General features: G+C 45.3%; 2 protein-coding genes across 8 annotated transcripts in view; one reads left to right on the top strand and one right to left on the bottom strand.

Moving 5' to 3' along the window:
• LOC148395938 (NEDD4-like E3 ubiquitin-protein ligase WWP2) overlaps window positions 1-4877 on the top strand; it is a 49908-nt gene extending 45031 nt beyond the window's left edge. For 4 of the 6 annotated variants that reach the window (XR_015859250.1, XR_015859244.1, XR_015859255.1 and 1 more), the window contains 2 exons: window positions 1900-2005; window positions 2242-4877. The gene's annotated coding sequence lies outside the window, so the exon portion shown is untranslated. The remainder of the gene's footprint in view (window positions 1-1899; window positions 2006-2241) is intronic. The other 2 variants (XR_015859251.1, XR_015859246.1) reach the window with 2 other exon arrangements.
• Window positions 1-17364, bottom strand: part of chst6 (carbohydrate sulfotransferase 6) — a 49826-nt gene that overhangs the window by 10416 nt on the left and 22046 nt on the right. The window contains exon 1 of one of the 2 annotated variants that reach the window (XM_088379889.1): window positions 436-879. The exons of the other annotated variant lie outside the window; for it this stretch is intronic. The gene's annotated coding sequence lies outside the window, so the exon portion shown is untranslated. Of the gene's footprint in view, window positions 1-435; window positions 880-17364 lie in introns of those variants that run through there. 2 annotated transcript variants of the gene reach the window in all.

Here is a 17364-nt window from a genome sequence, read left to right as displayed (position 1 = left end):
TATTTTTCCCATTACAAATCATGGAAAATGTTTAAATCCGTTTCAAGACAGGACGTTCGAAAACTAAGGTTTGACTGTAAAATAAATAGATGCAGCACACTGACAAGTGCCGCTATTTGAGCTCATTTTAGAACAGTCCTGCGGGCGACTCATGCGGTGAGTCCTAATGGGCGACCTGGTGCCCGCGGGCACCGTGTTGCGTGATCCCCCATATATTGCTAATAATGAAAAGTGAAAATCCGTGATGTCGAGTCAATATTTTTACCATATTCACACAAGACTTTTATTATTGTATTTTTTTCACTTAACATTTTATTGTATTTTTAAATACTTGATTGTATTTTTAAACACTTTTTAAACATTTTAAAATTACACTGACTTTTAGAAAAATTGTTTAGGTCCTTCGCTAAAACTCACAGTCCCAAAAAAAACTACCGTAAACGTGTCACGGATCCGCTCTGCTCTCGCCGTGCTGGCCGGTTGACGCGCCTTCGCGCTGGTCCACCAGGGGTTAGTTCCGCATTGGATCTGCGCGCGCTAGTGCTGACCGCTGCCACCTATGCCCTTGCTACCGGCTGATTAGGGCGTGTATTTAAAACCGACAAGCCCATCAATCTGAGGTGGTTTGTCTGCCTTGATACACGTATGCCTGCCACCTGGTTCTGCTATGCCACCTGATTCCCGTTTGCCTGATCCGCTGCGTAGCGCGATGCCCGTTTCCTGATTAATTGTTGAGCGAAAGCCTGTTTTTATGATCTGCTCTGGACTCTGTTTGGCTCGACCATCTGCCTGTTCCCGATCACGAGCTTGCTATGCCCGTCTGCTTCGATGAAGCACGACACATGCTCGCTAACAGGTGTTGCGCTCGATTTGGTTCCCCCGTGAGATTTGGTTCCCCCTGCCGCGGGAGCGCGCACGCCTTGTTTGGAAAGCAAAAATCCGATGCCGTACGGCGTCGTACGGCGTCAGCACTATGTTGTTTTCAATAAAAACATGAAGAATTTACATTTGCGTCAGTCAATTTTAATTTTTATAAAGGATTATTCTCATTTGATGTCTTTAAATTCATCCGCGTTCTGCCATTGAAGCGGGGTGCATTCAAAGACCAGTCGTACAGACGGAACACTCATTCACTTCACCAAAAAGCAACGATATAATTACGTGAGCTCTTTGCATAAGCCTCGATGCAAAGAAACTCCTCCTTTTGGGTACCGTTACATGCTACAAGGAGTATATATTACAAAGGAGACTTTATACTTAATTGTGATCATCATTCATTCATCGATTTTATTACTCAGGTATTTTCAAAGCAAATTAATATTGTTGTATTTATTAATTTGCTTTAAAATGACCGCAGTATAATTAAAAGCTGAATCTATAGCAATGTCAAACGTGTTCATTTAAGAAAAAGCCACACACGTTTTGTGATCAAATCTTTCATAACGAGAATGATTTGAGTGAATTGATTTGAATGAATAATTGAGAAGAAATTTCAGTTCTGAAGGCTCCTTTTGTCCCAAGCAAAGTGAAAGGTGGTGGGATAAAAATTGTAACAGGAACGCTATAAAAAATGTCAAGCCGTGAATATTTGTGCCCCCCTCCCATTTTGAGAACGGTGAGTCCTGGACATCGACTGGCTTTTTTTCTGTCTTCCTGGGGGTCTGTTCAGGTAGTGTGGCAAATCTTAACAGGTTCCCTCATTCCTAGCCCAAGTTACAGGGGGGGAACATATCCTCACGGGTGCCCCGTGAGGGTATTTTCCCCCCCCTTATTTTGAGAATGGTGAGTTCTAGACTCCAACTGTTTTTTTTTCTGTCTTGCTGTTTTTATCACTACAAATTATGTAATTGACGGATAAAACTTGAAATTTGTGTTTATCTGCTGGCTCTTATATTTCAGGGCGTTCATGCGCAACAAAGGGTGCAATGTTTCCAGGTGGACTTGTGGCACTGTCCCCCATCCCAGGCAACAAGATTCAACGTCTTGTGGTGTCTTTGCTTTGAAAGTATGCATTTGATTTACAGACTATATTTACCAAACTCATATCACTCAATTATGCAAAAACTTAATCAAACATTACTCAAAACTAAAAAAAAAAACAAATTTAGAGTTCATACAACAAAGGACTAAAACAAATGATTGTCTGACAGCAGATTTTTTTTGTACGATACATAGGCTAAAGATGGCAAACATTTAAGGCATTCTTTATGCACTGTCAACATCTGACATTGTCTTTTTCAGTTTGCAGAACATCTTCTTTCAAATGAAGAAATAGATTTCTCAGCAAAGGCACACGATATAAATAGGTACAGGCTGCAAATTGCCACCACACTTCTATTAGAGACTGGTAAGTAATATGCACCCAAGAGATGTTATTGCCACTGAAGGAATGAGGTCGAAATACAAAAAGTCCTGCCTAGCGACAAAAACAGATATGCTCAAACCTCATTGAATAAAGTACATAAGCAGACAAGTATACTCACATATTAAATAAATAAAAGAAACATTTTAAGCATATAATTATACCCACACACCAAATCAATAAAGAAGACATAACTAGACATTTTTGATAAATGGTAATGAGAAAGGTTTTTATAACTTTATCATCTGATCTATATTTCTGAGCACTTTGAAATAACAAATAACTTTTGATATATTGCCTAAATAGCTTAATGACCCTTAAGGAACTGTGTAATGCATGCCTGGTGTTTTTTCTCTAAATCATGGACATGGCCAGAGTCGTCTTGACCGTTCAGTACTTGATTGTATCTTATGTTTTGACTAATGCTAGACACCAGTTTTTGATTACTACTGAACGCTCTGCACAGAGGGAAATATTTTGGCCTAACAAAGAAACGATACGGTTGGAAACATGATTAAACTAAGAATATAATGACGTAAGCAACGACATGAAGTATCAAAAGCACAAACTTTACAAAGTCAGGTAACAGCAATAGATTAATGATGTCATAGCCAAACGCTAACATAATTTCGTACAAGATGACAAAATTGAAAGAATGAGGTACGACAGTGTATGTCCAAGATTGGAGAAGAATGTTCACAGGAAGGTTACGTGGAGATAAAACCAGAAGGTGCCAGAAGGAGCCACCCAAAGACTCAGCCAAAGATGATCGCCAAGGCCGAAAGACGGGAGGGAAGACAACAGCCCCCACCCGAGAACTCGGCCAAAGATGATCGCCAAGGCCGAAAGACGGCATGGACTTCCGGAAGGGTCACACAACACACCTGCCGCTGATCATCGACGGTGCTGTGGTGGAGAGGGTGAGCTGCACCAAGTTCCTGGGGGTGCACATCAGTGAGGACCTCTCCTGGTCCGCGAACACCACGTCACTGGCAAAGAAAGCTCAGCGCCGCCTGTATTTCCTGCGGAAGCTCAGGCGTGCATGTGCTCCTCAGGCAGTCCTGTCTACATTCTACCGTGGCACCATTGAGAGCGTCCTCACCAGTTGCATCGCTGTCTGGGGTGGTAACTGCACTGAACAGAACTTGAAGGCCCTGCAGCGCATAGTGAATACGGCTGGTAAGATTATTGGTGCTTCGCTTCCCTCCCTGAAGGACATTTACACCTCCCATCTCGCCCGCAAGGCAACCTCGATTGCCAGAGATGTGAGTCACCCGGCTCACTCCTTGTTTGACCTACTGCCCTCTGGGAAGAGGTACAGGAGCCTGCGCTCCCGCACCACCAGACTCGCCAACAGCTTCTTTCTCCAGGCTGTTAGGGCCCTGAACTCGCTACCCCCTTCTGCGTAGCGTGCGGCACTGTTGCGCTATTTTCGGGAATGTCTGCTGTACGCGTTTTTACGCTCCTCTTAATTAATTATTTATTTATTTATTGTTGTGTTATTTATTCATTATTTATTCAGCACGCTTTTGTTATACTTGTTTACTGTTTGTCTGTTGTGAGCCATGTCTTGTCACCGTGGGATAGGGGGGAACGAAATTTCGGTTTCTTTGTGTGTCTTTGGCATGTGGAGAAATTGACAATAAAGCTGACTTTGACTTTGAAGACAACAGCCCCCCCACACACACCAACAGCACCCACACACACCAACAGCCCCCACCTACACACCGAATCGCCCATAACCAGCACCACTCCCATGGAAGCAGACTCTCCTTCGAACTTGCCCCACCCCGAAGACTCATCACCCATCAAACTCGGCCCACACTGGCATGTGCAGCTGATATAAGATAACCAAAGAACCTTGAACGTTGCCTTTTCTGAATGGAGACTTTCCGCTCTTGAAGGGCCCAGCGCTGTATTGTACTTTCCTGAAAACAAAGCTGTCTGAACAAGAATTGTGATTGAACTCAACCAACCTGTATAAGTCTAATTTGTGCTTCAGTGTCTTAGCATTTTCCTAAATCTGAAGGAATCAAACGAGCACGCAGTGAGTAAATTGGATAACAGGTGATTGGCAATGGCTTTTGCCGTGAGGCGCATGTAACGCGCTCCCTAAATTGTGGACAGAATCCAGCACCACCCAAAGAATGGTCCTGACTGTGCTATCAATGCTATATACAACTCAGTTAAGTTTTACACAGGGAAGTACGATAGCAATTCTTCTGTCTTTGTTTTCACAGATGATTAATCTGATTTGTGCTTTGTTTGTGGGGAAGCTACACATGACACAGACAACAGATGGGTAATTATGTCAGGTCTTGTTAACTAATGCATGTGATGATGAAGAAATATATTGAATTACACCTTCGTTGTAAATTATTGGAAGTGTGCTGCATTGTATGATCTTGCTTTTTTCTTTGTTTACCAGATTCAGTGTGACGAGTGATGCAGGTGGTTCCATCTTGTATGTGTCGGGGAGCCTCCAACTGAAGGCTCTTTTTTGTGTACATGTACAGAAATTAAATGCTAAATATTTGAAGCTTGCTTGAAGACCATCTTGCTTTTTTTTATTCAAATTTATATTTTTTAAATTTTATTATTTAATTTTTTTTTTAATAAAGTTTAAAGTAATTATTTTTGATGTATGTTATATGATTAAGAAACAAAGTTGTTTGACCAAAATAAGGCCAAAGACATTGATAAAGTGCAGTAATAACAGTATCACTGCACAAATCATCAGAAAAAAACAGCTGAAGTCCAGCACTCACCGATCTCAAAATAAGGGTGAGGGGGGGGACACATCCTCACGGGATGTTGTTCCCCCCCTGTAACTTGGCCTAGGAATGAGGGAACCTGTTCAAATTTGCCACACTACCTGAACAAACCCCCAGGAAGACAGAAAAAAAAAACAGTTGGAGTCTAGGCCTCACCGTTCTCAAAATAAGGGGGGGGGGGGGGGGGGGGGGGGACATATCCTCCCAGGGCACCCGTGAGGATATGTTCCCCCCCTGTAACTTGGGCTAGGAATGAGGGAACCTGTTAAAATTTGCCACACTACCTGAACAGACCCCCAGGAAGACAGAAAAAAAGCCATTCGATGTCCAGGACTCACCGTTCTCAAAATGGGAGGGGGGCACAAATATTCACGGCTTGACATTTTTTATAGCGTTCCTGTTACAATTTTTATCCCACCACCTTTCACTTTGCTTGGGACAAAAGGAGCCTTCAGAACTGAAATTTCTTCTCAATTATTCATTCAAATCAATTCACTCAAATCATTCAAGATTCAAGATTCAAGAGTTTTTTATTCGCCATGTTTGAGCGTGCCAAACAAGGAATTTGACTTCGGTAAATCACAGCCTCTGTTCAACATTTAGGTGACTAACAACAACACTCAGCACATGTGAAGAACGAAAGATATTCTCAAACATCCCCAGATCTTAAACTCCCAAGAGGGCAAGGAAAAACTCAAAACTCCAGCTATGGGAAATGAGAAACCTTGAGAAAAGTCCACAGATGGGAGGGTCCCTCTTCTAGGATGACCAGGCTGCAATGGATGCAGAGAGGACACATAGTACAAACAGTGTAAACAAAAAAGGTGTGGAAAGCAGGATGTTATTGCACAGTAATGACTCTGAGACTCTAAGAGTGGTGTGAGTATGAGTATCTCGGTATGAAAGATTTGATCACAAAGCGTGTGTGGCTTTTTCTTAAATGAACACGTTTGACATTGCTATAGTGTCAGCTTTTAATTATATTGCGCTGTCATTTTAAAGCAAATTAATAAATGCAACAATATTAATTTACTTTGAAAATACCTGAGTAATAAAATGGATGGATGAATGATGATCACAATTAAGTATAAAGTCTCCTTTGTAATATATACTCCCTGTAGCATGTAACGGTACCCAAAAGGAGGAGTTTCTTTGCATCGAGGCTTATGCAAAGAGCTCACGTAATTATATCGTTGCTTTTTGGTGAAGTGAATGAGTGTTCCGTCTGTACGACTGGTCTTTGAATGCACCCCGCTTCAATGGCAGAACGCGGATGAATTTAAAGACATCAAATGAGAATAATCCTTTATAAAAATTAAAATTGACTGACGCAAACGTGAATTCTTCATGTTTTTATTGAAAAAAACATAGTGCTGACGCCGTACGATGCCGTACGGCATCGGGTTTTCGCTTTCCAAACAAGGCGTGCGCGCTCCCGCGGCAGGGGGAACAAAATCTCACGGGGGAACCAAATCGAGCACAACCACTGGCTCGTTAGCTTGCCTCGTGTTGGCTCGTGAGTGAACGATTTGTTTAAAAAGAAGAAATCCTTTCAGTGAACGAGAATGAACGAATTACTTCCTAAAGTTATACGTTCTTTTTTTCCTTTCATATAACTATAACCAGTAGGTGTCAGTAATGCCCATTGAAGCGGGTGCCACCTTGCCGTAAAACAAAATGAAGAAGAAAATGATGTAAGTTCCCGTTCACGAACGAGTCGTGAATTGCATTTCCCGTTCACCAACGAACGAATCTGTGAGTGAACAAATCACTCACTGAGTGAATCACTCAATGAGTGAATCACTCAATGAGTGATTCGCATTTCCAGTTCACTGCGAGAACGGATCAGTGAGGGAACGAATCCTGGCTTTCCCGCTCGCAAACGAGTCAATGAGTGAACTAATGAGTGAACTGTCTTCCTGTGCATCAACGGATCAGTCAGTGAATATGTTGCGTCTCCTGGCGTGAACTATGGAAGCCAGAATGTAGATTTACGATTTACTTATAGTATGTTTTAAATAACGTGTATGCATATCCATTCATCCATCCATCTTCTTCCGCTTATCCGGGGTCGGGTCGCGGGGGCAGCAGCTTTAGGAGGGACTCCCAGACTTCCCTCTTCCCAGCCACTTCATCCAGCTCATCCCGGGGGATCCCAAGGCGTTCCCAGGCCAGCTGAGAGACATAGTCTCTCCAGCGTGTCCTGGGTCGTTCCCAGGGTCTCCTACCGGTGGGACATGCCCGGAACACCTCCCCAGGGAGGCGTCCAGGAGGCATCCTGATAAGATGCCCGAGCCACTTCATCTGGCTCCTCTCAACGTGGAGGAGTAGCGACTCTACTCCGAGTCTCTCCCGGATGACCGAGCTTCTCACCCTATCTCTAAGGGAGAGCCCGGACATCCTGCGGAGAAAACTCATTTCGGCCGCTTGTATCCGGGATCTCGTTCTTTCTGTCACGGCCCATAGCTCGTGACCATAGGTGAGGGTAGGAGCGTAAATCGACCGGTAAATTGAGAGCTTTGCCTTTTGGCTCAGCTCTCTCTTCACCACAACGGACCGGTACAGGGTCCGCATTACTGCCGACGCTGCACCAATCCGCCTGTCGATCTCGCGCTCCATCCTCCCCTCACTCGTGAACAAGACTCCAAGATACTTGAACTCCTCCACTTGGGGCAGGATCTCATCCCCGATCCGGAGAGGGCATTCCACCCTTTTCCGATCGAGGACCATGGACTCGGATTTGGAGGTGCTGACCCTCATCCCGACCGCTTCACACTCGGCTGCGAACCGTTCTAGCGAGAGCTGGAGATCACGGCCTGAAGAAGCCAACAGCACCACGTCATCTGCAAAAAGCAGAGACGAGATGCTGAGGTCCCCAAACCGGACCCCCTCAACGCCTCGGCTGCGCCTAGAAATTCTGTCCATAAAAATTATGAACAGAATCGGTGACAAAGGGCAGCCTTGGCGGAGTCCAACCCTCACTGGGAACGAATTCGACTGCCGGAAATGCGGACCAGACTCTGGCATCGGTGATACAGGGACCAAACCGCCCTTATCAGTTGGCTCGGCATCCCGTACTCCCGAAGCACCCTCCACAGAACCTCCCAAGGTACACGGTCGAACGGCTTCTCCAAGTCCACAAAACACGTGGATTGGTTGGGCGAACTCCCATGCACCCTCGAGGATCCTGCCGAGTGTGTAGAGCTGGTCCACTGTTCCACGGCCAGAACGAAAGCCACACTGCTCCTCCTGAATCCGAGGTTCGACCTCCCGACGGACCCTCCTCTCCAGCACCCCTGAATAGACCTTACCGGGGAGGCTTAGGAGTGTGATTCACCTGTAATTGGAACACACCCTCCGGTCCCCCTTCTTAAAGAGGGGAACCACCACCCCAGTCCGCCAATCCAGAAGCACTGTCCCCGATGTCCACGCAATGTTCAATCTTCCGGTTCAAGATGGCGGCGCCTGAACATGCAGCGGCCACTCTCTGTCCCGTTCGGTGTTTTGTGAGTGTTTACTGAGTGTTTGTCCGGCAGTTTTGTGTGTGTTCGTCTCGTGTGGTACGTCGTGCTACTAGTGCGGCGGGCATGTTCTGCTTGACAGAGGGTTTTATGGCGTTCTGGACTTTGGTGCGGAGAGATTAAGGGCGCTCGGACTGCTTCGTCATGGAGCGACGCCGGACTGGCCTGCTCTTCCTCCCCCGGTTGGACTGCGTCGTGAGCTCGGACTGCTCCGTCCTGGAGCATTGTTGGGATGCGTCGGCAGCGGAAGAGCGGCCAGCGCAAAGACGTCGGGCCAGGCTTGCGGCCGGACCAGCTCGCCCAGCCGTGCCGTGCCCGGCCATTCTCCTGGCGTACGTTCGTTCGTGGGACGACAAGATGGGTTGCGTTCGCCTGATAGGATCCACGAACCGGACAGTGCGTGCCTGCTGTGTGCTCGTGTTCACAGTGGCCTGGTTTTGACTGTCATCTTTCCGGACTCTGCTGTGCATCGGGAGCGGCTAGCGTGCTATCACTCTTACATGTTCATCTTCTTGTTTTATTTTTACTGTGTTGTTTACTTGTATGTGCGTTGTGAACTCTGTCTTGTCACCCTGGGATAGTGAGAAACGTAATTTCGATCTCTTTGTGTGTCTTAACATGCAGAGGAATTGACAATAAAGGAGACTTTGACTTTGAATGTTGTAGAGGCGTGTCAGCCATGACAGCCCCACAACATCCAGAGCCTTTAAGAACTCCGGGCGGATCTCATCCACCCCCGGGGCCTTGCCACCGAGTAGTTTTTTAACTACCTCAGTGACTTCGACCCCAGAGATTGGAGAATCCGCCTCAGAGTCTCCAGGCCCTGCTTCCTCAATGGAAGGCGTGGAGGTGGAATTGAGGAGGTCTTTGAAGTATTCTCCCCACCGACTCACAACGTCCCGAGTCGAGGTCAGCAGCACGCCGTCCCCACTGCAAACAGTGTTGACGTTGCACTGCTTCCCCCTCCTGAGACGCCGGATGGTGGACCAGAATTTCCTCGAAGCCGTCCGGAAGTCATTCTCCATGGCCTCACCAAACTCCTCCCACGCCCGGGTTTTTGCCTCAGCAACCGCCAAAGCCGCGTTCCGCTTGGCCATCCGGTACCTGTCAGCTGCCTCCGGAGTCCAGCAGGCCAAAATGGCCCGATAGAACTCCTTTTTCAGCTTGACGGCATCCCTTACCGCCGGTTTCCACCAGCGGGTTCGGGGATTGTCGCCACGACAGGCACCAACGACCTTACGGCCACAGCTCCGGTCGGCCGCCTCAACAATGGGGGCGCGGAACATGGTCCACTCAGACTCAATGTCTCCCGCCTCCACCGGGACGTGGGAAAAGCTCTGCCGGAGGTGGGAGTTGAAGCTCTTCCTGACAGGAGATTCTGCCAGACTTTCCCAGCAGACCCTCACAGAGCGTTTGGGTCTGCCAGGTCGGACCGGCATCTTCCCCCACCATCGGAGCCAACCCACCATCAGGTGGTCATCAGTTGACAGCTCCGCCCCTCTCTTCACCCGAGTGTCCAAAACATGCGGCCGCAAATCCGATGACACGGCTACAAAGTCGATCATCGAACTGCGGCCTAGGGTGTCCTGGTGCCAAGTGCACTCATGGACACCCTTACGTTTGAACATGGTGTTCATTATTGAAAATCCGTGTCGAGCACAGAAGTCCAATAATAGAACACCGCTCGGGTTCAAATCGGGGGGGGGGGACGTTCCTCCCAATCACGCCCTTCCAGGTCTCACTGTCATTGCCCACGTGAGCATTGAAGTCACCCAGTAGAACGATGGAGTCCCCAGAAGGAGCGCTCTCCAGCACTTCCTCCAGGGATAACAAGAAGGGTGGGTACTCTGAGCTGCCGTTTGGTGCATAGACACAAACAACAGTCAGGACCCGTCCCCCCACCCGAAGGCGGAGGGAGGCTACCCCAATGTGCAGGCGCCCAGCCGGGGGGCAATAGGTATACCCACACCTGCTCGACGCCTCTCACCGTGGGCAACTCCAGAGTGGAAGAGAGTCCAGCCCCTCTCGAGAGGGCTTGTACCGGAACCCAAACTGTGCGTGGAGGCTAGTCCGACTATATCTAGTCGGAATTTTTCTGCCTCGCACACCAGCTCGGGCTCCTTTCCAGCCAGAGAGGTGACATTCCATGTCCCAAGAGCCAGCTTCTGCAGCCGGGGATCAGACCGCCAAGGTCCCTGCCTTTGGCCGCCGCCCAGCTCACACTGCACCCGACCCCTTTGGCCCCTCCCACAGGTGGTGAGCCCATGGGAAGGGGTGTATGCATATATATGCCTAAATGTTGTTATTCAATACATCGACTGCAGTTTCACATTAGATTGCTGGTTTGAAATGTACTTTTATTATTATTATTATTATTGTTAGGGTTTTCCAGGTTATCTTTATCATAGGATTATGTTGGAATGCAACAAAGATGCTTCGCAAGTAATGGATACGCTGATGTACTGTTTCTTTGTTTTTATTTTTATTTTTTATTGATAGCATTCTGGTAGCCTAAGGCAAAGGGACCGTGTAAGAATTTTCCTGCTAATAACATCTGGCCAGCAGGTTTTTCGCTTACACAATGAGTTTGATCTGGGGTATTGAGGTAATGCCTCATCTTCACTGGAAAGTGTTGCTATCATTGTTTGTTGTTTTTATTTCTACTGTTCTACTTTCTTCATTATATGTATATATGTGTTTTTTCTTACTTGTCTTTGTTGTTTGGGGTGGCATAATCATATATAAAACAGATTGATCACGGGATGAGGAAGATGACGAAGGGCCCCACGTACTACCGGCATCATTAGCGGCTTTGCTTGTAAGTGACACGGAGGACGAAGAGTTTGAAGGATTTAATGATTTGGAGTGACACAGAAGGTTTGAAAAACTATTATGGCTTTTACGCACGCCCGGTCCTACTCTACGGAGCTCTTTTTAACCTCCGTTGATGGAAGTCTGGGGCCGGCGCCCGACCGGGTGGCTGTCTGGGGAGGGTGGATGGGGCTCGGACATGGCTTTTACACACGCCCCGTCCCACTCTACGGAGCTCTCTTTCACCTCCGTGGATGGAAGTAGGGGGCCGGTGCTCGGCCGGGTGGTTGTCCGGGGACGGTGGATGGGGCTCGGACATGGCTTTTACGCATGCCCGGTCCCATTCTATGGAGCTCTCTTCCACCTCCGTGGCTGGAAGTGCCTCCTCCGGGGATGAAAGTCCACGCCGCCACATGCCTGGAAGTCGACGCCGGTGCTTGGGGCCGTGTGGCGGTTAACTATTTATGTTATACCGTAATTTCCGGACTATAAGTCGCGTTTTTTTTCATAGTTTGGGTGGGGGGGGCGACTTATACTCAGGAGCGACTTATATATGTTTTTTTTTCACAAATTTTTACTTGATCATTAAGACATCACTTACAAGTATAGTTGACCACTTCCCATGTTATTTTTAGTATAGTTGATCACTTCACATGCTTTTATATCTTTATCTTGAACATATTCAAAACATAAAAAATAGAGAAAACATCAAATAAAGCAATTAACACTTTAAAGCACCATATCCAAGTCCACTGTCTGCTGTATGTACACTTGCTCCATTTTTGCTCCTCTTATATTTATTATTATTATTTATTATTTGTTTATTTATCATTTATTCAACACTCTTATTTAATCATTGTTAGTGCCTTCTTGGGTTTTTTTTTGTGTTGCTTGTATGCATATGTGTACTATCTCACCGAGGGATAGTGGAAACATAATTTCAATCTCTTTGTGTGTCTTAGTATATAAAAAAATATATCGACGATAAAGCAGACTTTGACTTTGATAAAACAACCCAAAAAAATTATATTTTCAGACGAAACTGGATGAGGGCGCTCTAAATTTTACCGTTGGCCGTGACTCATCAACTGGGTGGGCTTAAGAAAAATGGCACCAAAAAGAAACTCATATTTTGCAGGTTACAAACTTCAAGTTGTAAAATATGCAGCTGAAAACAGTAATCGAGCAGCAGAAAGAAAGTTTGGAGAACCGTGATGTACCAATGGATTACTATTTCAAGTGACGTCAGTAGCGCGGCGCGCCGGTTGTTTACATACAAACGTGCCCACACAAGGACTACCGGCATCATTAGCGGTGATCATTTCTAAGTGACACGGAGGACAAAGAGTTTGAAGGAATTAAGGATTTGGAGTGACATAGAAGGTTTGAAAAACTATTATGGCTTTTACGCACGCCCGGTCTCTACTGAGTCGGGGGCCGGCGCTCGGCCGAGTGGCTGTCCGCGAACGGTGCGCGGGGCTCGGACATGGCCATTACGCACGCCCAGTCTGTCTGGAAGTCCACGCCGCCACACGCTTGGAAGTTTGTTTTGTTTAATAAAGATCCGTTTACCAAACCCACGTCTATCCTTGTACTTTGTTAACGCTACAATATAGTTATATAGTAGATCTGTGGAATAAAGACGAGGCTGACGTCAGGGCGCACGCGCGGCGATGTTGACAAAGGACGAGGAATTTGATCGATGGATTTAATGGAATTAAAGCGCACGGATGGTTTGATAATATTATTGGCTTGTATTATAGTTATTTGAAATATAGTTTATCTATAGTTATATGAGCCTGTGAAATATTTTGAAGCGCAAGCGCCTTCAGCCGTGCGCACCCATTGTTGACAAAGAACGATCGATGGATTTAATGAATTGGAGTGACACCGATGGTTTTATAAACATGTTATTCATGTAATAGTTGTCCTTAATCACTCTATATATTACGTCAGGCCCGTTCTCAGCTCTTTGTTTGTGTTTGTCACGTTAGCATACCTATCGTTTAGCCTGTTGTTGCTATTTAATGAATTGGAGTGACACCGATGGTTTTATAAACATGTTATTCATGTAACAGTTGTCCTTAATCACTCTATATGTTACGTCAGGCCCGTTCTCAGCTCTTTGTTTGAGTTTGTCACGTTAGCATACCTATCGTTTAGCCTGTTGTTGCTATTTAATGAATTGGAGTGACACCGATGGTTTTATAAAAATGTTATTCATGTAATAGTTGTCCTTAATTACTCTATATGTTACGTCAGGCCCCTTCTCAGCTCTTTGTTTGAGTTTGTCACGTTAGCATACCTATCGTTTAGCCTGTTGTTGCTATTTAATGAATTGGAGTGACACTGATGGTTTTATAAACATGTTATTCATGTAATAGTTGTCCTTAATCACTCTATATGTTACGTCAGGCCCGTTCTCAGCTCTTTGTTTGTGTTTGTCACGTTAGCATACCTATCGTTTAGCCTGTTGTTGCTATTTAATGAATTGGAGTGACACTGATGGTTTTATAAACATGTTATTCATGTAATAGTTGTCCTTAATCACTCTATATGTTACGTCAGGCCCGTTCTTAGCTCTTTGTTTGTGTTTGTCACGTTAGCATACCTATCGTTTAGCCTGTTGTTGCTATCGTTTAGCCTGTTGTTGCTCGTTCATGACTGTTTTTGGTGTGGGATTTTGTCGAATAAATTGCCCCCAAAATGCGACTTATACTCCGGAGCGACTTATATATGTTTTTTTTCACTTTTTGGGGCATTTTATGGCTGGTGCGACTTATACTCCGGAGCGATTTATAGTCCGGAAAATACGGTAGTTATTTGATATATTTTATTTCATGTAGCAACTTGTATATGTTTTTATCGTTACAATTCAGTAGTTGTTGGCTCGTTGAACTCTTGTTTTCTTAAATAAAGTGCCTTTTACCAAACCCACGTCTTTCCTTGTTTTTTGTTAACGCTACAATATAGTTGTTTACTAGATCTGTGAAATAACGACGAGGCTGACGTCAGGGCGCACGCGCAGCGTTGTTGACAAAGGACGAGGAATTCGATCGATAGATTTAATAATTTAGAGCAGACCTGGGCAAAATACAGCCCACGGGCCACATCCGGCCCTTTGTGCGTCCCTGTCCGGCCCGCATGAGGCCAATAGTAAATTATATTTGATTACAACTTAATTTAAAATAAAAAAAACTGTGTCGTGCGTGCAATACAACTGTTTGGCTTTTATTTTGAAAGGTGTCGCACTTCCGTGTAGCGTACCTGTATGTGAGCTGTGCGTGAAGGTGAACAGTGCGAAGTAATGCTGCCCGAGAAATGTGTGCTGACCCTCAGAAAAGAAAAGTTGACAAGGAGTGCCGTGTTTTCAACAAGACATGGACTGCCAAGTATTTCTTTAGAGAAATGAAAGGTAAAGCCGTGTGCCTGATTTGTACACAGGTTGCTGTGTTTAAAGAATATAATTTGAGTCGTCACTACACGACCAAGCATGAGAAAAAATACATCTGTCTGATTAACAGCATGCAACAGAGGCTGATGCATTGCTAGAGAAACTGCTCGCCCAACAAGGACTTTTTATCAAACTTCACACCCAGAGATGCAGCGGCTTTGTCATTTGAGGAAAAGCTAAAGAAGTTAAGAATAAATATTACTGATTAATGATTGTTTTTTTATTTGACCTATACACCACAATTTCACATAGCTTAATATAAATATAAACAGAATAATTGTATTCTTCTAATTACCACTACGCACTATTTAAAATAAATAATTTAGTGCATTTTACAATGGAAGAAAATTGAGCAGGTTTAAGTTATCGTAGGTATGGCCCTCTGACACAACTCAGGTTTTTCATGTGGCCCCTTGTAAAAATTAATTGCCCATCCCTGATTTAGAGTGACACAAATGGTTTGATAATATCATTGCTTATATAATAGTCATTTGATATATAATTTACGTATATATCGTTATATGGGTATGTGGAATATTTTGTAGTGCAAGCGCCGCCAGCGGCGCGCACCCATTGTTGACAAAGGACGATCGATGGATTTAATGAATTGGAGTGACACAGATGGTTTTATAAACGTGTTATTTATGTAATAAGTTTTTGAATAACTCTGAATGTTACGTCAGGCCCGTTCTCAGCTCTCTGTTTGTGTTTATGTCACGTTAACATACATATCGTTTAGCCTGTTGTTGCTCGTTCATGTCTGTTCTTGGTGTTGGATTTTGTCGAATAAATTTCCCCCAAAATGCGACTTATACTCCGGAGCGACTTATGGTTTTTTTTTCACGTTATTGTGCATTTTATGGCTAATGCGACCTATATTCCGGAGCGACTTTTAATCCGAAAAAATACGGTATATATAGATACAGAGGCTGTACTTCCTGAGACAGCTCAAGAAGTTCAACCTGCCGCGGGAGCTGCTGAAGACCTTCTACACTGCCATCATCCAGTCTGTCCTCTGCACCTCCAACATTGTCTGGTTTGGATCGGCCTCCAAACAAATCAAGCACAGAATGCAACGGACAATCAGGACTGCAGAAAAGATAATTGGAATCAACCTCCCATCTATCCAAGACTTGTACCTGTCCAGAACCAGGAAACGTGCAAGTAACATCACTAAAACCCCCTCTCACCCAGGTTGCAGTCTTTTTGAACTACTCCCCTCCGGATGGCGTTCTAGAGCTCTGTACGCCAAAACCAGCAGACACAGAGAACGCTTCTTCCCCCAGGCTGTTGCTCTGATGAACTCACACTACTCTTAGACTCTCAGAGTCACTGCTGTGCAATAACATCTTGCTCCCCACACCCTTTTTGAATCGTCTACACTATTTGTACTATGTGTCCTCTCTTCATTCATTGCAGCCTGGTCATCCTATATATATATATATATATATATATATATATATATATATATATACGGTTGACTAGCTCAATCAGTAAGTCACATGACTTACAAACGGGAGACCCAGGTTCGATTTCCCGGCAGGGGCACAATATGAGCAATGAGCGATTACCTTACCAACAGTCAGTGTGGGTCCTTAGGCAAGACCCTTAACGATACCGCCTACCTCAGAGATAATGAGAGTACAAGAAACGAAAGACATGACTGCTCAGACGTCGCCCGGACAAACAAGGTCTGCGTCAGGTGCTGGGGAACCAGAGCACCCTGATGAAAAATGGGCTACTGGAACAAGACACAAATGGGCGAGAATAAGGATCTGTTGGAATGCTAATACTCCAGCAACCCGAGCGAGAGGGGTTACATGCGGAGAATGCGGGAACAATGGCAACTTCGATACCCACAGTCAACACTATCGGCCAAGCAACTAGTAGCTCAATGTTCCAATACCCATAAACGGCACCTGCTATCACAGCTCGAGATTGATGAGATACAACACAAATGCCATAGCGAAGGTCAACCAAAGCACCAGGTCAGAGACGAGTTAAATCCATGTACAAGTCCAGAGGTTGGGTACGAAACCCCAATAAGCACAATCAAGCTGAACGAGGCAGCAACTGACCTGAAGAACAAGATCATGGCGAGAATGAATGCTCGGGAACCTAGATACACACTGCAGAGGCTAAGTGAAGTACCCTCAGAAAGTCTCCTCGAAGATGTGAATGCAGCACTGACAACAATTCCTACGGCTACCATCACTGAAACCAATGAGCTGATATACACCTCAGCAGCAGTGATCCTAGAAATGCTTGGCTACAAGAAGAATGACCATATGCGACCACAACAGTGCCCACCATGCAAGAGAAGGCTGGAGGCCAAAACCAAGATAGCACGGAGAGAAGTGAGCCAAATGACAGAGGCCCAGAAAGGTGCAATGAAAAAGCAAGTTCCCAAGAAATACAGCCAGATGCCCATACCTGAAGCAC

Source organism: Syngnathus floridae, chromosome 6, assembly GCF_059516105.1.
Source record: "Syngnathus floridae isolate MCC-2025c chromosome 6, RoL_Sflo_1.0, whole genome shotgun sequence".
NCBI lineage: Eukaryota > Metazoa > Chordata > Actinopteri > Syngnathiformes > Syngnathidae > Syngnathus > Syngnathus floridae.
The sequence above is the reverse complement of the archived record's forward strand: the minus strand, read 5'-3'. Positions and strand labels throughout refer to the sequence as shown.